Source organism: Lactuca sativa, chromosome 2 (genome assembly GCF_002870075.4).
Source record: "Lactuca sativa cultivar Salinas chromosome 2, Lsat_Salinas_v11, whole genome shotgun sequence".
Lineage (NCBI taxonomy): Eukaryota > Viridiplantae > Streptophyta > Magnoliopsida > Asterales > Asteraceae > Lactuca > Lactuca sativa.
The window spans coordinates 183,630,872-183,658,780 of NC_056624.2; positions in this window are offsets into that span (position 1 = coordinate 183,630,872).

Sequence of the window (27,909 nt, forward strand, 5' to 3'; positions counted from 1 at the left end):
TCATCACATACTGTCAGACATATATATGGGGTGTCTGACCTACGCTTCGGTCCTAACAATCAAACTCTACTACTATCACATATAACATATCATGCCAGCATATAACATATCAGGTAGTTGCAAACCTAGATGATATCACAAAGACAATCATCTAACATACAACTCCTACTGGTGGGCCGACATTGTGGCCGTAGACCCACCGTTACTGGAAGGTAATTCACCTCGTAGTAGCTGCTGATCTGTGCGGGAATCCTCTGACTGCTGCCGTTGCTGCTCCGGAAATCCTCCGGCTATAATTCCCATAAAACACTTAGTCATACACTGCTAACTGTTCTTAGGGTAAAATGACTATTTTACCCCTGACCAAGTCAAAGTCAAAGTCAACTTCCAGTTGACCTGACTCGCCGAGTCCCTATCCTTCCATTTGTCCTTATACCCGCCTCTACTCATCGAGTTAGGCGATGACTCGACGTGTTTTCCTTCTAAATGAACATCGACTGAATCCTCATCGGACTGATACACATATCCTGTCCTTGATTCGCCGAGTTGTATGAAAAACTCGCTGTGTTCATCTTCATCCTTAGAAGATTGCCTTGGACTCGCCGAGTCCGTTCATGCACTCGCCAAGTCCCATGAACTTCCAGAACAATGGCTCAGTCCAGAACGTTGGGTCACTCCTCGGGACTCCCTAAAATCTTTCCACACTCAACTGGGTCCTATTAACCCTTAACTCATATGGGACAGAAACCTTGGACTCGCCGAGTCCAAGAATGGACTCGTCGAGTTGGTCACATCCACTCACTAAATCTTTGATTTCTGATGTACAACCCTTGATTAAAAGATAGATCTATGCTCCTACAATCAATCTAGCACGTAAAGTTACAACCTTTACGTGCTTGCATGGGAGTTTGAGCTCAAAAGGTCATAAAACAAGCTCTTACAATGCATGGGGCCTTTTTTGAGTGCAAAAGCCACTCCTTTCTGCCTTGTAACCCCTCTAAGGACCCAGATCCGAAACATCAACCCTAAAGCGTGCTTGCAATCATGGTTGGTGACCAAAATGGCTTAGAAAAGCTCTAGAACTCCACACAATGGGATCTATCAAAAGAACAAACAAGGTATTGACTTTATACCTTCTGTAGACTACAAATGATGCTCAAAATCGGATCCTTCTAGCCTCTTCTTGATCCTTCAAGCTTTTCCTTCCTTCCTTGGGTCACAAGAACACCAAAATCACTCCAAAATCCTTAGATCGCTTCAATAACAGCTAGGGTTTGCTATGGAGGTCTTCTGGGAGAAAATAGGACGAAGGAGGCCGAGTTAAGGTGTTTAAATAGGGTGCAAACCCTCGGGTTGGGGTTTTTGTCCAGACAGGGCCTACTCGTCGAGTCCGGGACCCGACTCATCGAGTCCACAGCTTAAACCCCGCATCTCATCCCGCTTCTACTCAGCGAGTTGGTACTTCGACTCGCTGAGTCCAAGGCCAAAATGCAAAAATATTAATAAAAGAATACGTACCAAGAACCAGGTGCTACAAATCTCCCCCACTTATTTTAGACTTCGTCCTCGAAGTCTGCTTTTTGATCCTGAAACAGCTCGGGGTAATGCTCCATCATCTCGTCCGCCGGCTCCCAAGTCCACCCCGACCCCTTCCAGTGCTGTCATTGCACCTTCACGAGTTCCACTCTTTTGTTCCTCAAATCCTTCGACTTCAGGTCGAGGATTGCCACCCGTCGCTCAATGTAGTTCAGGTTGACATCAATCTGAATGTCCTCCAAGGATACCACTGCTGAAGCGTCCACCAGGCACTTTCGCAGCTGAGAAACATGGAAAGTGTTGTGTAACTGACTGATTTCGGATGGAAAATCCAGCCTATACGCCACCTTGCCCACCCGGGCTACAACCCTGAACGGTCCAATGTACCTAGGGCCCAATTTGCCCCGCTTCCTGAATCAGATAACGCCTTTCCATGGCGACACCTTTAGGAGAACCATATCCCTAACCTGGAACTACAGGTCTGATCGACGCTTGTCGGCATAGCTTTTCTGCCGACTCTGAGCAGTCTGAAGCCGGCTCCGGATCTGTTGAATCTTCTCTGTCGTCTTGAGCACTACATCAGTGCTCCCCATCACCTTATGGCCAACCTCGCCCTAACATATCGGGGTCCTGCACTTCCTCCCATATAGCATCTCGACGATTAATGCTCGCATGATAACTATTGTTATAGGAGAACTATGCCAATGGAAGGTAGGTATCCTAACTACTTCCGAAGTCTAATACGCATGCTCGCAGCATGTCCTCCAGGGTCTGGATGGTCTGTTCGCTCTGACCATCCGTCTGCGGGTGAAAGGCGGTGCTAAAATGCAGACGAGTACCCAACTCGTCATGAAACTTCCTCCAAAACCTGGAAGTCAACCGCACATCCCTGTCTGAGATCACAGAAACTCGCACACCGTGCCGCTACTACCTCCCGGATATAGACGTCAACCAACTTCTCGGCCGAGATGCTCTCCTGAAATGGGATAAAATGGGCGCTCTTGGTCAATCGATCGACGATGACCCAGATCGAATCCACTCCCCACGCGGTCCTGGGAAGCTTGGTGATAAAATCCATTGTGATGTCTTCCCATTTCCCCAGCGATATATCCAACGGTTGAATCTTGTCGTGAGGTCTCTAAAGCTTAGCCTTGACCTTCCTGCAGGTCAAGCACCGCTCCACAAACCATGCCACATCCCGCTATCCATTATATCAACGGTATGATCTTTAAACTATCATATACACAAGCTATAGAGTGATCATCTCTCCTACGCTTTAGGGTATATAATCCCCTCTAAGGTTTAAATTGCTAATTACCTCTTTCACATGAAGTAAGGTTTATACACCTCGCTTGAACGCACAATATTTAACTATGGGGTATAAATAAGAGGATCATTTCACAATGAAGTGGCTTGGCAACCCTCTTATCTTTGAACATAAGTTAATATCCTTAACGTTTATAACATTTTCATGTCATCTAAAATTGAGATCTTACCACAGAAATTCCATAAGGTAACATCTTCATGTTATCACACGTTGGGATCTTTCCCCAGAAAATACACACGAATCATAATATTTTCATGGTATCATAAGTAGGGATCTTTTCCATGAAACATGTCACAAGTTGGGATCCTCCCCAGTATATAACATTAACATGTTATCAATTGAACTTATCGTGTTACCCAAGAATTTTTTAAAAGTCTATAACCTAAACAGGTTATATTAAGAAGGGGATTCCCCCATATGATCTTATGATTAAGGATCCTCATCATTAAAGATCCTCATCCTTAAGGATCCTCATCGTTAAGGATCCTCATCAGTAAGAATCTTATCACCAGAAGTCAACACCGATCCTAAGTTCTTTCCTAAGTTGAGATTTATCCTTAGTAAATTCTAGGAATGAAAAACTTATGAATCTTAAGGAAAAACTCGAAGACAATCAGGTTCCATCTTTCCTTGTTCTTAAATTTGAATTTTTTTAAGTAAAATTAAGGATCTTAAACTTTTCAGGATCCTAAACCAATTGCTGATTTATAAACTTTCATTACTTCAGAGTCATTTACAATTTTAAATTGATATCTTTAAAAAAGTTTTAAAACACTTAGATTTACCAAAATTAGTTCTTAACAAATTCTTTTATACTTGTTTTATTATAAAAATTATTTGAAACTCTTAAGGATTACAAGTCAGTCATCAAACTTTTAAAGAAACTTTTAACATTTTAAATTGTTTAACAAAGTCAATTCTTATTATTTTAAGTTACTACTTTTAGTTTTTTAACTAATACAACCCTTATCAAATCATTTTATCGATTATTTGCCAAAATACCTTTATCTTGAAAATTATTCACTATTTTCATGATCCTAACTATGCAAAGATCTTAGTAACATATTATGCAGGTAAAGGAAACATATAAAGATAAAGGAAAGATTAACCATTGTATTCAAAATAAAAGGCTTACAGCCCTACATAAGTCAAATGGTAACATAAAAAAACTACACTACCCTAACCACCTAAAAGGCCTAGACCTTAGTCTGGTCATCATCGACCTTTTTCTTCTCCTTCTCCACTTCTGGCTGCGGTGTAGGATCGTCAGCTGTGGTGACAGGATTGTCAGTTAGTTTGGCTAGTGCCACTCGCCATCCTACTACATTACAGGATCCTGAATGCTCAAGATCCTCTGCCAACTTGATCTTAGCCTCCAGGATAGCCACCGCAGCACTTGCCTTCGCATTGGCAGTCACCTCCTCAAGCTCCGCAGAATGTTCCTCCTCCTTTTCAGCCTTCTGTTTGCTCAACAACTCCACCCTCCGGAGAAGATCCTCATTGGTGGTCCTTTAGATTTTCTCCTGCTCTTTTAGAGCAGACTCAGATTTCTCAGCATAGATCCTAAGATCATTGGTGAATTGAGAAACATGAGTGGAGACCTAAAAGAAACGCAAACATTAACAAAAGAAGAAACATGTATGATAAACTAACATAAATAATTCTTATACATAGGAAACTTACAGCCTGGGAAAATGAGGTCAACTTCCCAAGAGCATCCTCTAAGTTGAGGTTCTCTAGGATGGAATTTGTGGCCTCAAAAGTCTTCCTCTTTCGGGATCCTGGAGTCTTCACAATCAGGTCAACATGGGCTTTCTTTTAAGGAGGCAGAGCAGAGGGCTTCTCCTGCTTGATCCTGACCAAGCCACTGGTCATGTCATCCTCAAGGTTAGCCAAAGCAAAGCGAGCACTGGAGCGGACAATCCTGCAACCTGCACAAGAAATAAGGATCCTGATGAGATCGAAGATCCTAAGACAACAATTCAAATCAAAAAGAAAGAAAGATATACTTATAGCCATAGAAGCTGTGTTGGAAGATCTTTCTTGAAAACTGGATTGATCAAGTCAGAGAGATCTATCTGCCTCTGGGAGAGAAAGAAAATTAACAATCTTATCCTCTGTGTCCTCAGCAGTTGCAACGAGCTCCCCGAGCTTGAAACCTGTAACAGAAAAAACAAAATAAGAATAACATTTCAGGATTACAAGGAAAAGTATTGAAATCCTACCCTTCTTAACCTAATCTTTGGGTAAGAGATCTCTGCTAGGAATAGAGTCACGCCTGACAAAGAAGTATATCCCCTTCCAAGTCCCATCATTGTGTTTTGTTTTTAACACAAGAGGAGGCTTACCACTCTTGACCTTGAATAGGAAGCGAGAATTGTTAAAAGTTGAGAGATCATAAACATGGGCCAATTCAGCTAGACCCATGCCAAGATCCCGTGTCTAATTCAGACACTCAACACAGTACAGGATCCTCCAAATAAGAGGTATCACTTGGATGAAAGAAAGTTCTGTGATCTCAAAAAACTCCGCGACAACTCCGAAAAAAGGGAATTTAAGGCCTAAAACAGAGAAGGGATGCTCCGGAAAGCACACGCAAGAAGAGGATATGAATTCCTAGTTGGATCAAAGGGCCATAAGGCTTGAAGACTGCTTCAGGAGGGAAGGCACCACTAGTCTTCAATGCTTCGATATCACCATCATCGAAGGAGCCCGTCTCATCATAAGACAAGACTACTTGATCGATGAAATCGTCCTCAGGAAGACCTAGGATCTTCTTGCGAGAAAGGTTCATCTATTTACCCATGATCGAAGATTTGATAGAAAGGAGATGAGGCAGAGAGGATGTTACCTTTATCGAAATCACCGGTAGCACAAAGAAAGCAAAGAAAATCGAAACGAGTAAAGAGAATTGTGGAACTGATCACCTCTGTTTATACTGAAGATTTGAGGTTGATTTGACCATTAACGGCTAGATATCCACCAGTTAGATTTCAAAATTACCTAGCCGTTAAGGGTTAATTTTGAAAATTACTTTTCTCTCTCTCCTTTTACCTTTTTAATTTAATTTATTCCTTTAATATTCTCGAAATTAACTCCTATATTTTCAGGAATAACTTGGGGGCAATTGTTAGAGCTATGATCCTCAAAGCATTCAGGATCCTTAAACCTCATCGGATATTCAGGATCCTCAACTATCTCAAGATCCCGAATATTACCGTTATTATTATTTACTAACATTTATAACAGTTATATTTCATTCTATATTAACATATGTGCAAAAATAGTCAAGAGAAGATTTATTCTCAATAGAGAGTCGTCTTAACTATGCTAAAGACCAGGAATACCATGTCAAACAACGTTCACAAAGCTGGTCATAGAGGATCCCGGGAATATCAGACATCTTGTTAGCTAGTTTAGACTATAAATTGACACATGTATCTCGCACACGACACACTCTACCTACTCTTAGCTTACTCTACAAACTTTTTCACTTGTTCTTACTGAAATACTCTCTGTTATCATCATTTTATATTAATAAAATCATCAAGGCAAGTGATCATTATCATCTCCCATGGTTTTGAGTCGGAGATCCTAGCAAGGATCAATGACTTTCCTTGTAAACAATCGTGTCATTCTTTTTACCTTTCTCTTTTGTACAATTCGAACACAACAGCCTCTCATTCAACTTGGTTGATTTATACTTGTGTAATTTTTGACCAAAACAGCAAGGAAACCTTTAGACACAAGTTTTGGAAAAAAGACGATTTCATGTACATAACATATTGATATCAAAGGTATTACATTTTGTAAAATGTCATATGAGTAATTATTTACCCCAAAATCGTACATATTATTTTGTTTGTTTTCAGAATCTAAGACTTATTATTGAGGGGGTTGTTAAAGTTCGTGATTTTGTTTAATATTTCTCATATAGTAATTAAAAAAGTTGTGTTGTGAGGATCAAAATTCTTTTTTTTCGTGCTTGATTTGTGCTTAAAGTTTGTTTTGTTTCCATGTTTTATAATGTTTAATTTTCTTTTATTTTCCTTGAAAAGTTTTGTTAGATGCATTTTATGCATCATTTAGCATGTGTAATTGAACATATTGCATTACATTTAGTCATTATAACTCTTGCATTTTACATCTTCATGACAATATGAAAAATTGTGTAACTTTTTGATTTGTGCATTTTCTTTTTGTTGGTTTTCAAAGCTTTTGAAGGTTTAATCACCCTTAGGATACTACTAGGGGGTTGCGATTCAAGATTCGTGAATATTGAAACAAAATTTTAGAAGTTGTAAATTTTGAAGAAAACTGAGCAAACATAAAGCTACTCGGCCGAATGGGAATTCCTCTCAGCCTCCACTCGGTCGAGTCATCGAAGAAAATCATTCATGTGTTTTTTGAAATTCACTCGGTCGAGTGGAATCACATTATAAAATCCAATTAGTCGAGTGAATGTAAAAGTTGATTCTGAGGCCTATAAATACGATCATATGTCATTCACAATAATTTCATATAGCATCTGTCAACTTTCTCACAAGGTAACAAAGCTTGGAGCAGAAGGAACCCGGAGAACTTAATTTGGATCAAAAATTCAATATTTTTATCAGTTTACAACTTCTTAATTACAATTAGTGTTTTTAGCCATGAGCGACTGAAAACCCTAACTTTTTTGATTTTATTCAACATTCGACTATGTGTATTTGATTTCATTGAATTGAAGTTTGGAGTTGTGTGTTAATCTAGTGATTTCAATCTTTTCTTAATCAAATCTCTTCAATTTTTTTTCATGATTGGTCTCTTGAATTAGTCGAGTTATAATAAAGTTAGTCCATTTATAGGATCTGTAATCATTCTATAAATTAACACAAGTAACAAACATGTTATTTAATCGTTCAGATTTGATCTCATTGTTAAACTAAATCATCTGTTTTCATACTTCCAATTTTATGAGAAGTATTGAGATGTTGTTAAAACATGCAAAGAACTTAATTAATGTAACTTTCCAATCAAAATCTAAGAATTGGTTTGGATTAGATTATTAAATAATAGGTTGTGGGGTGGCTACGAAGTATCTCGAGGAGCAATAGTAGTGCTCTATCAATGGTTGATGTAGGTGATCAAACCCAGTCGACTAGGTGACGTTTCCTTAAGCCCACCATACAATAGATTTTAGGTCGGCTCGTGTCTATAAATAGAAACCCTTCGTATGAATGTAACCTTAGCGACATAAAACATATGTGACATCAGCTATATTAATAAAAGCTTTCTTTAGTTTGTCCATGGACATAGCTCGATTTCTCATAATGAACCATATTAAATCCTTATGTTGATTATTTTCTTCGCGTCTTATAACTATCGTTTGATTATATTTTGTGTTATTATCAAAGTCCTTAATCCTAATATCAATATATTTTTTTATACATATTAGGAATACCACGCTTTATATTTTTTATGTGCTTTATGTATTCAATACCTGTAGTTGGTCTAATAATCGAACTTGATATAGTCAAACTGATAGTGACTCGAGCAGCGCCCACCACATGAAGGAATGGTAATTTCTGTTGCATTGGTAATCAACTTGTATTTTCATGGTCGTTATACTATACTGTATGGTCAATATCAACACTAAAAACATCAAAGGTGATATAACATAGAATTTGATAGGCATATATATATATATATATATATATATATATATATATATATATATATATATATATATATATATATATATATATATATATATAAATCACGTATGTATGAAAATAAATAAATAAAATTAAGAAATTAAGAAATCCAAGGAAGGTATAAGATTCAAATCCAACAAAAACAAGCTAAATTGATTTGATAGCCAAAAACATAAATAAAGCATTGACATGAGCCAATATGAAGACTAATATCCAGTAGCATGGGAAGGAACGAACCCACGTACGTTGTCCTAAATCGGTTTCATATATATGGAGCCCTTCGTATCTCAAAAGAGGTTCTTTTATCTGGTTTTTATTCACGTAAAATTGAGGATAAAATTCATCGAACTTTAGATAAATAGAATCAACATCAACGGCCTATGATTGTGTACTAGTATGCAACTATGCATGTATGTGTGTGTGTGTGTGTGAGAGAGAGAGAGAGAGAGAGAGAGAGAGAGAGAGAGAGAGAATGATGTGTGTATGAAGAAGACATATGCTTAAGGGGGAAAAAGAAGGTGTTGACTACTCAATTTGATATGAATATACATTACATAGAGAAATTGACGCATCTTTTTGTGTGTATTATATAACTAATTCATAAAATAAAGTACCAAAACCAAGTTTCATCGTTTCACATCGAGGGTGGAAAATGAATACTTGATTACGTACAAGTCTTATTTGTGGAAATATAAGATGAAAGAAGGAATGCCCTACAAAAGAGAGGCTACTACGAATGTACATAGGTTGATACAAAGTATCTAAAAATGGTTTATTTTGTTGTTTAAATCAGTTATACAACAAAAAGGAGGTACCAAAAAAATTAGTGGAAGACTTTGAGGGATATATATAGCTAAAAGAAGACCAAATGCATATCTTCATAAGATCTAAAAAGTCATAAATACATGAATCTAAAAACTGTATAACCTTGTCAACCCAATTTTTGAGAACTTGTATTGAATTACATCACATTGCTATAAATTAACTACACAAGCTACCCAAATGACAAGACAGACTATATTTTTACAGAGCTCTAAATATAAAGAGTTATTAAGTTAAATCAGTTTATAACAAAACCAAGACAACATTGTCTGATAGGGTCCGTAGGTTCACCTCCAACATAGACCAAGCATTTGTTAGAAGACGAGACGTATACCAGATTCGAATAAAATTGAAATTTAAGGTCTTCACCTACTTGTGTTTGCAGTTGTTGCATCATTTTATAGTCTTATTATTTATTTAAAATAAAAAAAATACCACATATTTATAAAGCGCTTATGTATAACATATATCTATACAATCCTTCAAGCTGTTAAAAAGAAAGTAAAGTAGAGGTCCATGTGGTTATAATAATAAAGTGTCTATTATGAATCTGTTTCCATCTAGTTCGACATAACTAATGTTTGTTTTAAACATGTAAAACTCGAATATAAGAGATATTAAATCAAGATACGAATTGTTGATAGTGTTGTCAGTGGTGGGGGTAAGAGACGATTTTCATGTCTCGTGGGCCGACCTTAGAAGGAGATACTTGTTTGTTAATTGTTATTGTACGAACAAATGTGGCCCCATTTTGTATATTTTTCATAACACATTACCATGTGACCTTCTGCTTTTGGGACTGACCGAGTCCTTTTAAGAATCTTCTGTTTGTTTGCTTTCCGTTGCCTCTAATCAGTTTTTCGTTATTACTATTGTATTTGTATACAAATAAAGTTTTGTTTTATATTTCATATAAACAAAATTCTTGATTACTAGACAATAATTTAAAGACTTTACAGATCATATATAGTTGATCATCTCATTATCTCAATGTATGTAATCACAATTATAACCGACAAATATTTGAATTTGAATTATATCAATTTGAAGTTAAATCAATTGAAAATAAAACATGTTGCATTTCATTTAAAATCGATTATCTTTCCAAAAGTAGTTTATTCAAAACCAAAACAAATAATTTAAGCAGTTAAACATTGGCAACGGGCATGCGTCCGTGTTTAAAAATATCCTAAATCCTAAAATCTAAAATACGTATATCCATTTTTCGGATTCGAAATTAGATAGTCATTTAGTAAATTATCGAATATTTTGGATATCTGAAAAATCCGATAAATATATTTAATTTTTATTTTGTTTGTTATTTTGGAATGTGGAAAAGCCATGAATAAGAATTTGTTATATATATATATATATATATATATATATATATATATATATATATATATATATATATATATATATATATATATATATATATATATATATAATAGGTGTAAAACCCGTGTATTACACGAGTTCATTAAAAAAGAGATTAAATATTAAAATGTAAATAATAAATATTTTTCAAAATAAAAGTTTGAAATAAGAAATAAGAAAACCTATTAATTGCAATTTAGTATTGTATTTAAGACATTTAATACTTAACATATATATAAATATATAAATATTATGTGGCTTTTTAATTTTAAAATTTGAAAACCCTAAGAATTGACATGCGAATATTATTTATTTCAAAAATAATACAAAATGAAAAGTATCAAAATTCATGAGAGATTGACATGTAGCAAAATTAGTCTTCATTTATTATAGTTGATATATATATATATATATATATATATATATATATATATATATATATATATATATATATATATATATATATATATATATATATATATATATATATATATCGGGTGAGAACTCTTTTTACAGTGAGGACACCATAAAAAAATTGAAAAAAAATATAAATCATAAAATTGAACATAATACTAAACTGGAGTGAAAAAAATTGGAATTTTTTTTTATCATTAAAATCGATGCATGGATCATTTTTATTATCCATGATTCATTTTTTATGATGTATGATTCAATTTTAATGATCCAATAAAAAATTGCAATTTTTTTCTCTCTGATATAGTACTATGCTCGATTTTATGATTTGTATTTTTTTATATTTTTTTTCAATTTTTTTAAAGTGTCCTCACCGAAAAAAGAGTCATCACCTGAACCGGACCATGTATATATATATATATATATATATATATATATATATATATATATATATATATATATATATATATATATATATAGAGAGAGAGAGAGAGAGAGAGAGAGTGTGTGTGTGTGTGTGTGTGTTATGTTCAAATGTTTCTCATATTTATTATGTGACAGAATTCACCAATAAGAATTTAGTAAAAATTAAATTATTATTTAATCAAATAAAAATATATGTTAAATTATTTCTATAATTATATGTATATTAAAAGATATCTATAATTATAATTCATTTTTTATGGATACTAATTAAATTTGTTATTAATATCAGCAATAATATTCTTTTACAATGAATTCGTATCTAGTTTTTCATGTATTGGTTCGTATTTTGTTTCATGACTCACTCACTCAAAATACAACAAAGTTGCCTAGAAAATGGAGAACGAGAGTACATTCTATTAGAATTTGAGTTTATTCTAAAAGATTGTGAGTATATTCTAACAGAATGAAAGTATTTTCTATTAGAACATACTCTCGTTCTTCGTATTTCATGCATCTTTGTTGTATTTTAAGGGAGTGGGTCCATAAACAAAAAACATGAACCCATACATGAAAGCATAGATACGAAATCATTCTAAAAGAATGTTATTGCTGACATTAATTAATGACGAATTTAATTTGTTAAAAAAGAGAATTATAATGATAGATATCATTTAACATACATACAACTATGGAAATCATTTAATATCTATCTCTAATTGATTAAATAATTATTTAATTATACTAAAATCCTATTGGTGTTCTACATAATAAATGTAAGAAACACACACACACACACACACACACACACACACACATATATATATATATATATATATATATATATATATATATATATATATATATATATATATATATATATATATATATATATATATATGGTAGAGCTATTGTCAGAACCAAAATATTTAAGAGAACTTGAAAAGAAACGCCCGTAGTTGAATACTAAGCATATAGGGTTAGGTTCATTTAAAACCATAAGTATTTTGTGAGACATAAGACACAATCTTAATCATCCATTTTGGAGATCAAAAAAATATTTTTAGAAGGCAAAATAAATGAAAATTTTCAAGAAAAAATTAATATAGTTTTTGCCATTTAGATCATCGAAAAAAATAAAATACTAAAAAAATAGAAAAGTTGCCATTTTTTTTAATATATATGAAATATTTTAATAGAATATTATATTATAAATATGAGAACAAAACTGTTATAATACTCAAATATTCTACTCGAATATTAGGCACCTGTTAATTTCTTGACTGACCTAACAGATGGAAGGTCAACCCTCAGACCGACTGACAATTTGATTTTTGGATGTGCTGGAGGGAAACACGCATGTGTAGATCTTATAGAGGTATCCCTTCTCGTGGGCTTGAGGGTTGGGGGTTTCACGGCGGGACAAACTGCTTTAAAAGCAGCTACAGACAAAGTCACCAAACATGAGAAATCGTGCATGGAAAATCAACACGTGTTCATACCATTTTAATTTGATACGTTTGGTTTCCTCGTGCCGAATACATTATAGCTTCTTAATAGAGTACAACGGATCATGGATAGTAATGTTATATCCCTTATATCTTCGGATGTAGTCTTTCAAAGAATTAGTTTACCATACAAAAAGGCTTAACGGAGCTTGTTGCTCGTTTGTCATCTCACTCATTATACGATAATAATTAAATGAACAATGAATGAATTTATTTTTTTATAAAAAAAATATTAGACTATAAATATTCAAAAAATTATAATAGAATATTTGAATATTATAAAAATTCTAATAGAATAATATAAGATTTTAACATATCTAACAATATTTATATAATATTAGAATATTCTTTCATTTTAATAATTTTATTTGAATATTTACAATATAAAATCCTATTAGAATATTTCACGTATATTTCAAAAAAACAAGATTTTTATTTTTTATTTTTTATACTTTTTTACGTTTATTTTGGGTAAATTAAATATGACGATAGTAATATTTAAGAAAAAAAATTAATTTTACCTTCTATTTTACATTTAAGGCTTTTTTTTTCTTTTTTTTTTATTTTCTTTTTTTCTTTTTTTTTTTATTTTTTTTATTTATTTCAATGTTCAAGATGAATAGTTAGAATTGTCTCACAATTTACAAACTCTTATATATATAAGAAAATAAAATCACACATGGAGAAAAGGCAATCGCACATGATTAAGTGTCAACTGCGATTTCATCTTGCTAAAGCGGACTTCAAAATCGCATTTTAAATGGTGACATCATATTCATGGACCATGAAGTTCCAATTGTGATTTCGAGTGCCATATGGATATTTTCTTAATCTTCTAGTTATTTTTTCTTTTTTAAAATTAAATTATGATAAATTGTCTTTTGCCCTATAACTATTTCTATCATGTCATCGTTGATTATTTTATATATATACAAATGAAATTTCTTATAAGCGACATTGTCATATGTTTGAAGGGTTTTTGGATTTTGCATATAAGTGAACAGGTTTACGTAGACTTTTGAAAATACAGAAATATACAAAAATACACTTCGACCAAAAAAAATTGTAAAAAATGCTACACCTTGATCGTTATTGGTAAAAAACGATTAATTGCCTGGCGGACAAATAATTCGGGCGACTTAATATGTTTTCAAATTTTTTTTTATCTCATTGTCTTTTAAGGTTGGGTTTGACTCTCCACAACTAACTGATAAACTAATTTATTTTTGAGATTTTATAAACCGTCATGTTTATCGAGTGAAAAAGTAGTTGATTAGCTAGATTACAAGGTAGTTGTTTAGAAATCTACTTTGATTAGCTTTTCATGAGCTTTTTTAAAATTTCTCAAATATACCCTTAATTAATTATAAAAAATATTCTTCTAAATGTCTTTTATATAATTTTATATTTTTAACTAGTTTATCATCTAGTTTTTTATCAAACATTATTTTTTGTCAGCAAACTTATAAGCTAACAGATACCTTTTCAGATATCAGGTTGGTTTTTGGCTACTAACTTGCTTTTTAGCTAGTCTGCTAACATAGCCAAAATACGTCATCCAAGCAAGTTATTGTTTTTTTAAATGTAAAATAAGCTTTAGCTTTAATGTAACACCCATATCAGGTGCACATTATCTTTAATATTGTGAACTTAAGAGTTTCAATATTAGCCCTTCTCATGACGTAAGGAATGCCTTCTCGTGTCGTGAGGAATGATTTGGACCCATGCATCATTTTAAGGCTCACAACGTGAGCAGTCTGGTGCTCACGACGCGAGGGCGGCTGATGACCAAAACCCTAAGTTTTCAGTATTTAAACGAATTAGAGGGATCGGGTTGCTCACTCTCAAAACCTCCAGAAACCCTAATCTTACTCCTCCCTAAGATCCTTTGTCATTTGGCTGCATTTCTAGCTTGAAGAAGAAGAAGAAGAAAATAAGAAGAAGGAAGTGCTCTAGTGGTAGCGTGGGCAAAGTATCATCATCATCACCATCTTTTCCTGCCTGTGGACCCTTGTAAGTATCGAAGGCTCCAACTTTATTGCTTATTGATGTTATTGCATGCTTGAGTGCAGTAAATCCATAAAGTTGGCAACTTTATGGATTCTAAGAGTCCCTAGAGCATAATGTAACACCCAAAATTTTCAAACAATTTTTCACAATTTCAAAAACATACTTTCATTCATGAATATTATAAAAATGTCATTGTATCATATATCACTCCATAGAAACACATCCTAAGATCATAATATATAAAAACTCCTCATGTGTGTATTGATCATGCCGGCGCCTTCCCGCGATCCTCACTGGTACCTGAAACATATAACACAACACTGTAAGCATAAATGCTTAGTAAGTTCCCCAAAATACCACATATAACACATAGTAGCCACTCGAGGCTATAACTTTGTGGACCCTCTGGTCCTAACTCTGTGAACATTCCAGTTATAACTCTGTGAACCTTTCGGTTCTAACTTTGTAAACTCTGGAACATACACGGCATGAATCACATAGAAATAATGCAGTGCATCACAATCACATAAATAACATACAAGATACTCTCTCATATACTCTAATTACCACTCTAGGTAAAGTATAGTGAGAAGACTCACCTCGGGTAACTCGGTAATCTCGAACTCAGTAAAATATGGTCTAGCCTCCGCCTAATCACATGGAATAAGCACTCTAATCAATACAACTCTCAAGGCTAGCCTATTCCCTCTCTTAGCATTCTCAGAAGGGTAAAAGACCATTTTACCCTCTCATGGCTCAAAGACTCTAACATTTACCAAACCATAAAAGTCAACAAAAGTCAACTCTCCAGGTTACGCTACGTGTACCAACTCTGTATACTGGGCGTACCCGGCGACCTCACAGAAACTTGGAACGCGACCCCCTACGCCACGTGTACTGGGATTACGCCCCGCGTAACTCCCAGTTTCAGACTCCTTAGCTTTTGGGGTCTTAAACAGTTAAGCCACACGTCCAACTTTCATATCTGACTATCCCTAAGCCTCTTAATCCATAAAGTTGGTGACTTTAAGCCTTTGCATGGTTGTAAAAGTCACCAACACCCATAAGTTTCCATTTCCAACCCTACAAAAGCTCATAACTCAAGCATGACCCCATAACAACGACCAAGTTGGGATTTTTATGGATCTACAACACATATATCACTGAAATGGGACAGATCTAGGTCCATGGAGTCCTTTATGCTCAAAAAGTCTCCACCTTTGGGACTTTAAACCTAGAAATGGTCCATGCAACACCAAACCAAAATAAAGAGGAAAGTTCTGAGCTTTTTACCTCTAAATGAAGCTCCTCCCTCTGAAAAACTCAGATCCAAACTTGAACTTCAAGCCCTAGCCTCCACAGGCTCCTCTCCTTCTTCTTTACTAACACACAAAGGCACTTTTAGCTCAAAACACTCACACACAAGCTTAAGGAAGAAGGAAATGCTCTCTTAGTGTTTCACTCTCTGATATGGTGGCTGAGGATAAAGCCTTAGCATTCCTTATATAGTGCACAAGCCAAATATTAGGGTTTGCATCTGGGCCCGCTACGCCCAGCGTAACCCTGGGTACGCCCAACATACCTAGGCGAGCCCGCGTCCAAATTAAGCGCATGATTACGCACAACGTACTCTCCAGTACACTCAGCATACTCATTTGCTACAATTTCCACTCAAGGGCTAATCTTGACAACTTGACAAAAGAGAAGGGTTAAATAGCTATACCTGAATTTTGGGATGTTACACATAATATTGTTCAAATCTAATAGATGGTATGGATTTGAGGCATGCATGAGAGATTGAAGCTCATTTCTTCCCATTGTGACCTAGAAAGTGGATGATCATCTTTGGTGCATGCATGGCTATAAAGGAAACATTTGTATGGACCTTAGGGACACCCTTTAACTTCTGGATGAAGTAGACTCAAACACTTAATGGAATAAGGACATAAAATGTTGACCCTTAACCTCAGACAGCGCTCACTACGTGAAGATGTAAGATCTTACGACGTAAGATTCGGAGCACCCCTCTGTCTTCTGTTAGAACCCATGGAGGTCACGACATGAGAATGGGTGCTCACGTCGTGATGCCAGTTCAGATGGTTTCTTTGACTGAGTTGACCAGTTTGGGTCAAGGAAGGTGGGAATTGTTGGATTAATGTCTAAGTCCATAACTATAATTGGTAAGACTTGACCCGACCCGGCATGATCCATTTGGGTTGCATACCATCATGCACTTGGATAGACTATAATGAGAGAAATAAGACACTTATGGTTATTCATATATTATAAGTTCTAGTATATTAATAATAAGAATAATAAGATTATTTAATTAGTATTGATCAAGAATTAATCTAGGATTAATTAAGTGATCAAAAGAAGACTAATTAAATATATGGGTTGATTGTGTAAATCATCCATACTTGTATAGTGGGCTAATGCTCCATGGATAATCAAGTTGGGCTAAAACCCATAGGATGGTCCATGGATGCTCCATGGTGTATTTGTACCCATGGATCATGGAAATGAAAGGCCATGTCAATTAGGGTTTACATGGTGTAACCCTAACTATATAAGCATCTTATTCTTGACCAAAATCGGCCACTAGTGTGTGAAGTAAAAGGGCTAGCCGATTTCATGAGTTGTAGAATTCTCTCAAGTTATTCTAAGTGTTTTGGTGATTGTGATTCCATTTGAGGCTTCCACACTATTGGGGCTAGGCACTCAAGCTTCATGAAGACTTTCTACATCAAGAGGTATGTATTCTATCTTGTTACATTCATTGTTTTTGTATGCTAGATTAGGATAATACCTTGGAAGTTCTTATTTGCATGTATAAAAGAGAAAACATAGATCCAAGGTATTTAGGGTTACATGTACACTTAGGAGTGTTAGAATGCTCAAAACCCAACAGGAATCGGACCGAGTACTCTGCCACGACGTGACTAATGCTTGGCCACGACGTGAGGTGAGTTGTGTGAGTTTGACCAATTTTAACCTAAGGGTATTTTAGGATTTTGATTATGATTGGTCTTTTGCTAGGATAGGTGACGGTTAGAGCTGAGATTTAGAGTCGAGACCTCATCAACTTTTTTCCAGTCTATGAGGTGAGATTTCTTCACTGTACTTGCGATTCAAAGGCACCAAGGCCGACCCATTAGATTAGATATCATGTTATGTGATAGTATGTTATCGTGCGGTAGTGATATGTTAGACTGGTATCCTGGTATATAGGATGATGCCATGCTTAGTGATCTGTAAGATCTGTCTGATTATCTGTTGACTGGTTATATGTATGTGTATGTGTTATGTATATGTCGATATGTAGTGTGTGTTTGGGTTGAGGCAGACTAGGGTAGATTGAAGGCCAAGAGACCCAGGGCGTCCTAGATAGACTGCGGGTTTGACAGGCGTAACGGTCAGGCCAAAGGCCCAGAGAATGGTCCAGATAGGCAAAAGGCCCGGTGAGGCGTTCCAGTCATGTTGAAGGTTCTATGAGTGTTATAGATAATCTATAGGCCGATGTGGCGTTTCAGTCAGGCTGAAGGCTCTGTATGCATGCTGTTTGTTACTATGTTTATGTTTATGTTTATGTGATGGTTCTGTGGGTGGGGGGGGGGGGGGCACTAAGCGTTGGCTTACAAGGTTCGATTACGCCTTTCTGCCACACCATTCAACTGAGGTGTCCTAGGTGGCGTCAATTGTGAAACTATTCCACACTCCTTGAGATAGTCGTCGAATTCAAGACTTAGGTACTCTCCTCCCCGATCGGATCGAAGCATCTTGACTCTCCTGCCTAATTGATTCTCCACTTCATTCTTGAACTCTTTGAACTTTTCAAAAGTTTCTGACTTTTGTTTGATTAAGTAGATATACCCATATCTACTATAGTCATCGGTAAAAGTCACATAGAAGCGGTTCCCATCCTTCGTGGTTGATCTAAACGGTCCACATACATCGGTATGTATGAGGTCCAATAGACCCTCACCCCTTTCACATGTACTTGTGAAGGGTGACTTAGTCATTTTTCCAAGTAAACAAGACTCGCATGTGTCATCTTCCCTAAGGTCGAATGACTCCAACACTCCATCCTTTTGGAGTTGGGCTATGCGCTTCTTGTTGACATGTCCAAGACGACAATGCCACAAGGATGCTCTATCCATACCCTTGGAAGAATCCATGCATAAAACATCATTTCCTAAGTTATCTATAATCATAGCAGTTTCATAAATTCCATTACATGGTATAACTTCAAAATATAAGACACCATTTAGATAAGCAAGAATAGAACCATTCTCATTATTAAAAGAAAATCTAAAACCTTGTCTAAACAAACCATGAAATGAAATGATGTTTCTAGCCATTTCTGGCGAATAGCAACAATTATTCAAATCTAAAGATAAACCATTCCTAAGCACTAAAGAATACACTTCAATCTTGGTCACAGGAGACGATCTTCTGTTCCCCATGATTAGATTTATTCCTCCATGCTCCACATCCCTATTTCTTCTTAGTCCCTACAATTCAGAACAAATATGGTAACCACAACCAGTATCAAGGACCCAAGAAATAGCATGAGATGAATCGTTAGATTTAATTGTATAAATACCTGCGAAATATGGCTTGATCTTTCCTTCCCTTATGGCTTGCAGGTAGTCTGGGCAGCTTCTCTTCCAATGCCCTATTTTATGGCAATGATGGCACTCTGCCTCCTTAGGGTTAGGACAGGGCTTAGTAGGATCAACTTTAGTCCCACTAGAAGAGGAACCATCTCGGGACTTTCCCTTGCGGTGGCTCTTAGACGGAGCCTTCCTCTTCTTGCCTCTTCCTTGCCTAATGGCCAAAACAGGAGCATCGGGTGGATTGGGAGTGGGTGCAACAAACTTGTCCTTTAGGTTGCTTTCAGCAACCCTAAGGAGACCTTGGAGCTTGCTTAGGGTGACCTCTTCCTTGTTCATGTGATAGGTCATCCTAAATTCATTGTAACACGGAGGCAAAGAGTGAAGCACCATGTCGATCACCAAGTCTTCCCCAAAGTCAACATTCAACTTGCAAAGACGATCGACATATCTTTGCATCTTTTGCAGGTGCACGGTAAGAGATTCTCCATGACCCATTTTAGCGGAAATCATGTTAGTGAAAATCTCGTAACGCTCTTGCCTGGCGTTCTGGCGGTATCTCTCCAACAAGTCTTGGTGCATTTCGTACGGATACATGTCCTCATAGGAATTTTGGAATTCGGCATTCATGGTGGCTATCATGATGCAATGTACCTTCGTTGCATCACGCTCGTGAGTTTCAAAAGCGGTCATTTCAGCCGGAGTAGCGATTTTTGGGTTGATTTTCTCGAGCTTCTCATCTAGGACATACTCCTTGTCCTCGTAGCGAGCAATTGTGCGAATGTATCTTATCCATTCGCTAAAGTTCGTCCCATCGAAAGTGACCTTTTGACAAAGGCTCATCAATGTGAATGAACTAGCAGCAGCGTTGTTTGTGTTCGACATCTATAAATAGAAAGGACAAAGATAGATTAGAATATGAATCCCTAATTATCACCCAATAAGAAAAATTAGGGCTAGGATCCAACAACAATATTTACATATTAGAAAAGGGATGTCGTAATCCAACATGCAAATAATATGAAGGTAAGTGAATGACGATTCACTAATTCTCCACCACAAAAACATAACTTTAGGTTCTAAATGTATTGAGAATTCCTAGGTTTGGATGAGATTCATTGAAACTTTTCAATGGCATGTTTAAATCTCGATATGCCCCTCTCGTTTGTGACTGGGATACCGAGGATCACAAAGTGGGTGTGAATTACCATGCAAATTCACATGGTGCCTTCATTGTAACAATCACCTATTCGATGTGCTTGTAAACCACACACGCTCCATCGAACTATGATAAACAATGAATCACCCTTTGCCACCTTTGCTTAGAACCAATTAGTGTGCCGGTAAACCATACGCGCTCCACTAACTTCTTAACAATGGCGCAAAGTGTAATTTCATGAGATTGCATCAATTCACTTTTCCTAAAGTAACTAAGATTGGGAAATTTTGAAAAACATGTAGTTACTTTGTATGTCATATTATACTTTTAATGAAGAGATGAGATTGCCCTATCCTACCCGTTCGGCTAACGACCCTCCACCGATCAAGCAAGCGGTGGGTGTGAGTGTACACCCATTAAGCGCCATTTTATAGGCAGCAACCTTATACCCACCTTATAGACCGGCTTCGTGAATGAGGCCTACTAACGGTAAGACTAGCATTTTAATTATACATACATATATATATATATATATATATATATATATATATATATATATATATATATATATATATATATATATATATATATATTAATCTTGTAATATTATATTAGTATAAGGTTGGATTTTAAACTTGTAAAATTCTAGGGTTTGAAATTTAAATTGTCTAAATTAAACTTTTAATCACAAAACATAAATTTCAAAACTTGGGGGCAAGTTTTAAACTTTTAAAACATAGAGGATCAAATAACAAATAATCTTAATTAACAATTAATTCCATAATTATCCATATTTGATTTATTTAATGATTTCTTGCAAAACAATTTACCAATTTAATTAAAATAATTAATCTATTATCACATAAGGAAACAAATATTTTATTAATTGATAAATATCTTCAATTAGATCAAGAATATACTCATATATATCATAAAATCGGATTTATATTTATCTAATATGATTAAGGCAAGTATCTCAAAGATAAACAGCAAGAAATCCCGAATATTGCTCGTTCTGACGCTCGAACTCGCCGAGTACCCAGATGGACTCGCCAAGTTGAGCCTACTCGCCGAGTACCACCATGGGACTCGCCGAGTTCATCAGGCAGAGGACAAAAAAAAACGATTTTTTCAGCAACAAACAAGCAATCAAAGTATCAATTTAATAGAAACCAATCTAGTCTCTGATACCACTGATGGGTTTTAGCCATATGAACATTCCTATGTGCACATGCAACCCTAATGCTTGGATCTAGGTTTCTATAATTGAACATACATTGAATCCAAGACTTCTAATGGCTAATATACAATAATAACAATATGAAATCAAAGATTAGAAGTTTACCTTGAATCACTTGCTTGATCTTCTTATCCTTGAGGCTTTAGAGTCACAATTGTCACTCCTCTAATGGCTTACAAACACCAACTAGCAAAGAGGATGACTTGAGAGAGAGGAGGGAAGAGAAATTCGGCCAGGGTTTCTTCTCTAAGCACAAGTGCCGATTTCTCTTGACCCTAAGGGTCTATTTATACTTGCAAGGCTCCTAGGGTTTCACCCTTAAACCCTAATTGGATAACTTAGGCCCTAAGCAATCCAAATTCCTTTCATGATAAGCCTTGGACGATTTTATGGCTATCCTTAGCCCTAGAAATCGTCCACCCCTTATCCATAAAGGATATATAGCCCAAAGTGCAACTATCAAACAATTGACAGTTTATACCCCTTTATTTAATTAATCTCTTTAAGTCACCAAATTAATTCCTAATTAATTTATGACTTATATTAATCAAATAATAATATTATTAAACTTTATATTATTCTCATAATATATTAATAATATTTACTCTCTCATAATAGATCATTCTGTCAAGTTGCTATGGTGAAGGCAACCCAAAAGGACCATGCACAACCGGGTCAAATACTTGCCTAATATAGTTGCAGCCTTAGACACTATTCCAACACAAACAATCATGTGTGCATGCAACCCAAGTTGAGGATCTATGTTTTCACTATTAGACATATAAGCATTGTACATAAAAACTAGAAAACCTAGGAGGCACATGTAATTTTCGAAATTAATGTATAATTAGGGTTAGGATACATACCTTTATTGCTATATTGTAATAACAATCAAATCCTTGAAGATTCAGAACTTTGGTTGCAAGCGCCATAAGTGTCGCGCCTCTAATGGCTCACAAACAAACCTAGCAACCAAGGATTACTATGGAGAGAGAGAGAGAGAGAGAGAGAGAAGGGAAGTGAAAATTTGGCTCTAAGCCTTTCTTGGAGTGCATGGGACAAAATCCAACCCTATAGGGTTTATATAGGTGATAAGGAAGGTTTAGGATAAGTCATGTGCATCTTAGATAACCCTAATCCCTTAACTTCCTCCCTAAGACTTCCAAGGCACCCTTAGAGCCCAAGGAAACTCTAGGACACTCTAGATTTCGTTCCCTACCTCTAAGGGAGGTTCTAGAATGCTTCAATGTTCAGCACCTGAACGTTGTCACCTTTAGTCCCTGCAGTTTCAATTAATTCCTTTAATCCTAAAATTAATTCCAAATTAATTTATGATTAAATATTAATTAAACAATATGATTTCTAATTAATATATTATATCCATAATAAATTAATAAATCATTTATCTTGATTTCAAATTAATTTATTAACCAATTAATAAATTAATAAATCATTCTTCATTCTCCAACAGTTATCCTATTCAATTGTAAGGTTTGAAGGCAACTCAAAAGGAAATTGCTACTATCAATTCAAGTACATACCAATTATAGTTATGAGCTTAGACACCTAATCCAATAACAACACGGTAAGCACGAAGCGTAGTGAGTTCCCCAAAATACCACAGACACACATAATAAGCCTCCTATGGCTATGAATCGGCATGGACCCTCCGGTCTCATGCGTCTCGGTGAGGACTCTCTGGTCTCACGGCTCGGTGTGGACCCTCCGGTCATGTGTCTTAGTGAAGACCATCCGGTCTCACAACTCGGGTTGGAGCCTCCAGTCCTATATCTCAGTGAAGATCCTCCGGTCTTACAACTCGGTTTAGACCCTTCGGTCCTAACTCGGTAAGGCATAGAATAATATAGCATATATCACAAAGACAAAATGCATAATATCACATAACTCAATATAAGCACGTAGGACCCTCTGGTTGATAACTCAAATAAGACCATCTGGTCACTCAGTGTTACCACTCAGGTAAGTATAGTTAGAAGACTCAAATCAGAAGTAAGCAAGTAGATCTAGTACCCCACAAACAGTCTAGACTCTGAAGAACACTCGATCCAAAAGTCCCTCCTCGTTCCAAGCCTTGTTGCTCTCCAAGATCCTTCTAAAAGTGCACTCGGAGTCGGGATGTTACAATTCTCCCCCACTAGAATCAGACTTTGCCCTCGAAGTCATCCTCTGGAAACAACTCTGAGTACTGCTCCCGCACCTCGGGTTCTGGCTCCCAAGTACACTCAGATCCCTTCTGATGTTGCCACTGAACCTGAACCAAGGGCACCTCTTTATTCCTCAAGACATTCATCTTCCTATCCAAGATTGCTATCAGCCTCTCAATGTAGTTCAGGCTCTCATCTAGCTGAATGTCCTCTAAAGGGACCAATTCCATCTCATCGGCTACACACTTCCTTAGCTGGGACACGTAGAAGGTGTTATGAATCTGACTCAACTCTACAGGAAGCTCCAACCGATAAGCTACCTTACCCACTCGGGTGATCACTCTGAAAAGGGCAATGTATCTAGGGCCCAGCTTGCCCCATTTCCTAAATCGGATCACCACTTTCCGGGGGGATACCTTCAGGAGGATAAAATCTTCGACCTAAAACTCTAGCTCTGAACGGCGCCGGTCGGCGTAATTCTTCTGACAACTTTGGGCCATCAGTAACCTCTGTCTGACCTACTGGATCTGCTCTGACGTCTTGAGCACTATTTCAGTACCCCCCCCCCCCATCACTCTCTGCCTTACCTCTCCCCAACAGATGGGATTCTGACACCTCCTCCCATATAAAAGCTCAAAGGGAGGCATACCAATACTGGAATGATGGTTGTTGTTGTATGAAAACTCAAGAAAGGGAAAATAAGTGCCCTAACTTCCACCGAAGTCCATAACACATGCACAAAACATGTCCTTGAGCGTCTGAATCGTTCGCTTGCTCTGCCCGTCTGCCTGTGGGTGATAAGCAGTACTGATGTGCAACCGGGTACCCAACTCCTCATGAAATTTCTTCCAGGACTTGGAAGTGAAACGCAGATCTCGATTTGAAACTATCGATGTCGGCACCACATGTCATGCTACCACTTCTCGAACATAGATCTCGGCCAATCTCTCTGCAGAAGAGATCCTACTGATAGCCAAGAAATGAGCGCTCTTCGTGACCCGGTCTATAATCACCCATATAACATTGACACCTCACGCGGTCCTCGGTAATTTGGTGATAAATCCATGGAAATTTGTTCCCACTTCTACTGGGGAATCTCTAGAGGCTGCAATGGTCCATGTGGACATTGGTGCTCTGCCTTGGCCTGACGACAAGTCAAGCATCTCTCGACTACCCATGCCACGTCTCTCTTCATGTAGGGCCACTGATAATCTCGTTTTAAGTCCAAATACATCTTGGTGGCTCTCGGATGGATCGAGAATCTCGACCTATGGGCCTCCTCCATCAAGATACATTGAGCTCCACCAATATATGGCACCCAAATATGCCCATGGAAGGTCATAAGTCCCCGACTATCCGTCTCAAACTTAGAAATCTGTCTAATCACTCGCTCTCTCTTACGGTTCTCGGGTCTCATAGCTACCACCTGAGCCTCTCGGATGGTATCTAATACTGGAGTCATCACCGTCATCCTCATGAACATGTCTCAGATCGGAGCACTCACTACTCTGCGACTCAGGGCATCGGCTACCATATAAGCCTTGCCATGGTGATACAAGATCTTGCAGTTGTAGTCCTTCACTACATCCAACCACCCGCTCTGTCTCATATTCAGGTTAGGCTGATCCATAAGGTACTTCAGGCTCTTATGGTCAATGTATATGGTACACCGGACACCATAAAGTTTGTGGCGCCAAATCTTGAGGGCGAACAGCATCGCTCGCAACTCCAAATCGTGGGTGGGATACCTCTTCTCGTGAGGCTTCAACTGCCTTGATGCATCTGCTATCACATGCCCTCTCTGCATCAACACCACACCCATCACACATATAGATGCATCACAGTAAACTACGAAGTCCTCCACTCCCTCGGGAAGGGCTAACACTAGAGCCTCACACAATCTATGGTGAAGAGTCTTGAATGAGGCCTGCTGCTCAGACCCCCAAGCAAAAGTAACACCCTTCTTGGTCAATCTGGTAAGAGGAACAACAATCTTGGAGAAATCCCTCATAAACCTCCAGTATTAGCCTATCAGGCCAAGAAAAATCATGATCTTGGACGGGGACTTCGGCACCTCCCATCGCATAACTACCTCAGTCTTGGTCGGGTTGAACAAAATCCCATTCTGGTTAATGAGGTGTCGTAAGAACTGGACCTCTCGTAACCAGAAATCACACTTGGAGAATTTGGCATAAAGCCTCTCCGTCCTCAATACCCCAAGAGTCTCCCGAAGATGCTCCTCATGCTGCTCTCTGGACCACGAGTACATAAAAATGTCCAACATGGGCCTACACACCCGGTTCATGAGATCCATGAACGTTTTCTGTGCATTGGTGAGTACGAAAGGCATCACCACAAACTCGAAGTGCCCATAACGAGTCCTAAAGGCCGTCTTCTGAATATCCTCCTCGCAAACTCTCATCTGATGATACCCGGATCTCAAATCAATGTTGTAAAACCAAGACGCCCCTTGCAGCTGATCGAATAGATTGCCGATCCTCGTTAGTAGATAACCGTTCTTGACCGTCAGTTTGTTCAACTACCGGTAGTCGACGCACATCTGGTGTGAACCATCCTTTTTCTTGACAAAAAGGATCGGCGCTCCCCACGGCGAGCTACTCGGTCTAATGAAACCGTTTCCTAGCATCTCCTGGAGCTACGAGGATAACTCCTGCATCTCGGGCGGCGCAAGGCGATAAGGTGCCTTGGCAATAGGCGTCGCACCCAGAATCAAATCAATACAGAACTCCACTTGCCTCTCGGGAGGCACACCCGGCAACTCCTCGAGGAAAACATTGGGGAACTCACACACAACTGGAACATCAGAAATAGAACTCGGCCTCTCAGTTGCAGCTCTCGTATCCATCACATAAGCTAGATAGCCCATACATCCCTGCTGTAAACTCTGTCTCGCCCTGGTGGCAGAACAGAAAGTTGATCCAGATCTGGTCCCCTCGTCATGCACAGTAAGCACTCCCCCACTAGGGTCTCGTATGGTTACCATTTGACGCTCACAGTCAATCACAGCTCCAAACTGGCTCAACCAGTCCATGCCCACTATGACACAGACATCACCCATCGCTATCGGCACCAGATCTATAGGGAACTCGATACTGAAATCTCTAACACACATCCCCAGAATACATCGATGGCAAAAACCACATGCTCGTCGGCTATAAAACCCTCAGTGGTCAACTCAACGCCTTGCATCTGACACTGATGTGACAACTAAAGGATAGAGACACAAAAGATCGACTCGCACCCGAGTCAAATATCACCAAAACAGGCACATAACTCACAATAAAAGTACCAATATACAGTACAATATAAGAATAAACAAATCTCAAATCAATAAAAATAAGGAGATACATACCAGCAACGGCATCAGGTGTTGCGTGGACCTCCTCCGCGGTCAAATCTCACACGAGCCCTCGGGGGCTCGGCATTCTCCGGCTGGCCATCAGTAACACGTACAACAGCAGGAGCAACAGTCTGGGTTGATCCTTGTGTAAGCTGGAGACACTCGGCCTTCCGATGGCCCGTCTGGTTTTAATGAAAGCAAATCGAAAATACCTTGGGACAATCCCTTGCCGTGTGCCCCTCCTTGCCACATTTG